Source organism: Priapulus caudatus, unplaced genomic scaffold (assembly GCF_000485595.1).
Source record: "Priapulus caudatus unplaced genomic scaffold, Priapulus_caudatus-5.0.1 Scaffold534, whole genome shotgun sequence".
NCBI classification, from domain to species: domain Eukaryota; kingdom Metazoa; phylum Priapulida; class Priapulimorpha; order Priapulimorphida; family Priapulidae; genus Priapulus; species Priapulus caudatus.
In genome coordinates, this window is record NW_014577595.1 from 46192 (window position 1) to 51158 (window position 4967).

Sequence of the window (4967 nt, forward strand, 5' to 3'; positions counted from 1 at the left end):
CTACATAGGTAGAGATAGTGGCCTGTGGTGGAGGAAATAGGCTACATAGGTAGAGATAGTGGCCTGTGACGGAGTAAAATAGCCACATAGGTAGAGCTAGTGGCTTATGGCGGCATAAAATGGATGCATATAGGTAGAAATAGTGGCCTGTGGCAGAGTGAAATGGCTACACAGGCAGAGCTAGGTGCGAGTAAAGGGAATAATTGCCAGCGACGGCATTCACAAAGAGTTCATCCATCCGTGCCGAGCCTTTTATCGAAGCAATTACGCGCCTTCAAAAGGACTCAAGTTAATTTTCGAAGCTAACAACACTGTGGCGGGAGGTTTACGATTACAATGCCGCAAACCTGATTATCGAAAAAAAATTTAGTTAATTTTCGAAGCTAACAACACTGTGGCGGGAGGTTTACGATTACAATGCCGCAAACCTGATTATCGTAAAAACGTGTCCGGCGAAAAAAACTCGCCGTTCGACTTATACCAGCCTATAAATCGGCGCCCAGTCGACAGAGCGACAACATGCGAAGCCACGCGCTGCAAAAACCTCGTAACCGACGTACGTTTATTTCATCCGCTCGCCGGCAATGAAAAACCGATCAATAAATGTCGGAAAGCAATTTCAACCGTAGGTCGACTAAGGGCACGCACGGAAAACACGCTCGCACAAGCGCTCCCGCGCGACAACGGCTGGCTGAATAAAGATATAACCCGATTACAAATGTAAAATCACGAGGATTTTCAATTAAACATGCTAGAGCGATTACAGTCAGGCGTTTAATGTTTATTCAAAGACGTGCTCGACCCGGTTTTAATAAACAATTATTAAACTATGTCCGATGGATGCCCTCGTATCTTTGAGGATCCACTTTAATTTAATAAGCTTAACATATATGCATGATTTGATAAAACGCTATGGCACAGTTACCGGTCGCACACGCGCGTGTGTACGAGCACGCTCTAGTAACCAGTTTAACGTCTGCTTCCGATTACATTATACACGAATTTCAGGTGAGCGGAGACCTTTTTTAAACCAAAATGTTTAAATCTAGACGATAATGGGGAACATTTCGGGGATTTTAGGACAGTGACCCACATGCGCACACAACTGCTGACACACTCGTACACCCCATCGACATTGCACGCGTATTCGCACGCAACCCCCGCCACAAAGGTGACGACTCTGAATGAACTCGCCCTTGCCCCATTACAACACGCGGTCGCCCCACACATAACAATATCAGGAGTACATAACTGATGTCCTATTATAACTTCCTATTATGGATTCCTATTATTTCCTATTCAAATGGTTTCTCTCTCTCTGCGTATTAGAAAATCGCAATCTGAACTCGTTTTGTGCCAACAGTCTACGAGAAAAGGTGAATGTTAAGACTAATGACAGGACTAGTCTCTTGTCTGACAACGGGGCCCAGCAGACTCCTAGATTCACTGCACTCTCCGGACCACATGTCTATCGTGGCCGGACCACGGTCTGAACTAGCCCGACCAGGCTGTGTGACTAACGTCAATATACACACGGTCCTCTAACCCTAGCAAAGACCGTTTCGTGGAGCTAGGTCTGAACGTGCCGTTGTCAGTGAGTGCATGGAGAGAAACTAGCGCAGATGATGTAAGTACAGATGATGTAAAATGCAGGAGAAACACGGGCGCACAGCGGGGCTGTGGCAGCCTCTGTAATACTGCTGCTAATCCCGGGACCAGCGCAGGCAGGCGCGGTCCATGCTGCGGGTCCGTGTGTATATTATCAAGAGTACATGATAGACATTTGAATAGGAAATAATAGGAATCCATAATAGGAAGTTATAATAGGACATCAGTTATGTACTCCTGATATTGTTATGTACTCCTGATATTGTTATGTGTGGGGCGACCGCGTGTAGTAATGGGGCAAGGGCGAGTTCATTCAGAGTCGTCGCCTTTGTGGCGGGGGTTGCGTGCGAATACGCGTGCAATGTCGATGGGGTGTACGAGTGTGTCAGCAGTTGTGTGCGCATGTGGGTCACTGTCCTAAAATCCCCGAAATGTTCCCCATTATCGTCTAGATTTAAACATTTTGGTTTAAAAAAGGTCTCCGCTCACCTGAAATTCGTGTATCATGTAATCGGAAGCAGACGTTAAACTGGTTACTAGAGCGTGCTCGTACACACGCGAGTGTGCGACCGGTAACTGTGCCATAGCGTTTTATCAAATCATGCATATATGTTAAGCTTATTAAATTAAAGTGGATCCTCAAAGATACGAGGGCATCCATCGGACATAGTTTAATAATTGTTTATTAAAACCGGGTCGAGCACGTCTATGAATAAACATTAAACGCCTGACTGTAATCGCTCTAACATGTTTAATTGAAAATCCTCGTGATTTTACATTTGTAATCGGGTTGTATCTTTATTCAGCCAGCCGTTGTCGCGCGGGAGCGCTTGTGCGAGCGTGTTTTCCGTGCATGCCCTTAGTCGACCTACGGTTGAAATTGCTTTCCGACATTTATTGATCGGTTTTTCATTGCCGGCGAGCGGATGAAATAAACGTACGTCGGTTACGAGGTTTTTGCAGCGCGTGGCTTCGCATGTTGTCGCTCTGTCGACTGGGCGCCGATTTATAGGCTGTTATAAGTCGAACGGCGAGTTTTTTTCGCCGGACACGTTTTTTTTCGATAATCAGGTTTGCGGCATTGTAATCGTAAACCTCCCGCCACAGTGTTGTTAGCTTCGAAAATTAACTTGAGTCCTTTTGAAGGCGCGTAATTGCTTCGATAAAAGGCTCGGCACGGATGGATGAACTCTTTGTGAATGCCGTCGCTGGCAATTATTCCCTTTACTCGCACCTAGCTCTGCCTGTGTAGCCATTTCACTCTGCCACAGGCCACTATTTCTACCTATATGCATCCATTTTATGCCGCCATAAGCCACTATCTCTACCTATGTAGCCATTTTACTCCACCATAAGCCACTATCTCTACCTATGTAGCCATTTTACTCCACCACAAGCCACTAGCTCTACCTATGTAGCTTGTATGTGGCATGGCTCTACCTATGTAGCTAGCATAGAACATAGCTCTACCTATGGCTATGTGGCTTGTATGTGGCATAGCTCTACCTATGTAGCTAGCATAGAACATGGTTCTACCTATTTAGCTAACATAGAACATAGATCTACCTATGTAGCTTGTATGTGGCATAGCTCTACCTATGTAGCTAGCATAGAACATAGCTCTATCTATGTAGCTAGCATAGAACATAGCTCTATCTATGTAGCTAGCATAGAACATAGATCTACCTATGTAGCTAGCATAGAACATAGCTCTATCTATGTAACTAGCATGTAACATAGCTCTATCTATGTAGCTAGCATAGAACATAGCTCTACCTATATAGCTTGTATGTGGCATAGCTCTATCTATGTAGCTAACATAGATCATGGCTCTACCTATTTAGCTGGTATGCGGCGCAACTCTACCCGTGTAACCCATTCCGCCTGCCATGGGCTTGCTGCCTGGCTACACTCGTACGTGCATTAGCGGCAGCGATGAGTGCGGTTGCTTTGGTGATAGAGCGTCGGACCAAACGTTTGCCATGGTTGCATCGATCTCTAGTGTATATAGTAGGTAGGTAACAATCCAAGCGCTCCCTATTGCATGTGTGCCGACGAAGGGGGGGGGGGAATGGTTATTGCAGCAGTAACGACTTAGGAAGCCAATCTATCATGCTGTGTAGTCTTTAACACACAAACACACTGTGTATACCCTTGAGAAATTAAAGTCCCTTCATTCCGATTATCTTCGAACGGTCGATGCCGCTGTAGTCTTGGGGCTGATTCAGGAGGTTAACGGCCTAACTAAGGCAGTTTATAAAGGCAGTTTACTAAGGCAGTTTATAAGGCTTACACTACAGGCTCACCCCCTGTAATTTGTAAAGCGCAACCCGTGCAATAGAAACGAATGCAAAAACGCAGTCGCCGAGGCGCTCACCACGTACCGCGAGCAGCGGGAAGAGAATGTTAGTGTTATTGTTGTTACTATATGCAGTAGTTATTAACACACAAACACAAGTCGCAGGCGAATGGAGGGTGTAGACACACTCGTGATGCATTCCACACGCGAAGATGGGTGGAGTAGCGATTGGAAGTCGTGCGCCCCAACAGCTGTGACCGAATATTCAGTGTCGGATGTATAACTAATGATACATATAATGACTATAACTGAGCTAGTCAGCGTCGATGGGGCGGAAAGCGTGATATTTTGCGAAAAAGTAGGTGAGCATAGACTACTACTACTACACTACTATTGTAGTGTTTATTCGCGTGGTCGAATGCATTTGCCTAAACTGGCGCGCATGATGTAATTTCTGCTTTCGTGTCGTGACTGGCATTTCTCCGCTGGCTGCGTAGTGCAGGGTTGGCGTGCCTATATTAATAATGGGTGAAATTTGGCTATACGATGTCGGCCTGGGCTTTTACCTGCTGGTCAGTAGGTCTCGCTGTGTAGCTGAGGGCAAATCTACTGACGATGTCGTGTAGAGGGGCGAGGTAGTTGAAGCGTTGGTCGTCCGGGGATGCAGTGTTACAATGGTGCAGCCTGTTCTGCTAGCATCTATGACAAATACGACACACGCATATACGCTCTCCTATGACACTATTTGTCATAGGAAGAATCTTCCTATGACAAATAGTGTCATAGGAGAGCGTATATGCGTATGTCGTATTTGTCATAGATGATAGCAGAACATGTTGCAGCGTGGCAAGTTACAGGTGGGTTGGGGGTGGCGGGGCTGGATGTAGACTCATGCTGAAGTTGTCGCAGTGCTAGAGGTAGATTTCGATGTGAAATGAAGCTCTGTCGTTGTTTTTTACGTGTATGAGGGTATTAATGGTATGATGTGTTAACCAAATTAAACTTGCGAGCTCGAAATATTGGATTTCGTGCCCGTATGCGGATACGGCAGCGTCTAGCT

The 4967-nt window shown here is 45.9% G+C and overlaps 1 protein-coding gene and 1 long non-coding RNA gene across 2 annotated transcripts in view; one reads left to right on the top strand and one right to left on the bottom strand.

Annotated features, from left to right (window-relative positions):
• LOC106811394 overlaps window positions 1–3753 on the bottom strand; it is a 5751-nt gene extending 1998 nt beyond the window's left edge. Inside the window, exons 1-3 of the long non-coding RNA XR_001394141.1 lie at window positions 3740–3753; window positions 2843–2848; window positions 1699–1703 (exon numbers count right to left, since the gene is read on the bottom strand). This is a non-coding gene — a long non-coding RNA (uncharacterized LOC106811394). The remainder of the gene's footprint in view (window positions 1–1698; window positions 1704–2842; window positions 2849–3739) is intronic.
• Window positions 1–4967, top strand: part of LOC106811387 (protein FAM102A-like) — a gene marked incomplete at its 3' end in the record, with an annotated part of 59256 nt that overhangs the window by 33490 nt on the left and 20799 nt on the right. The window lies entirely within an intron of this gene.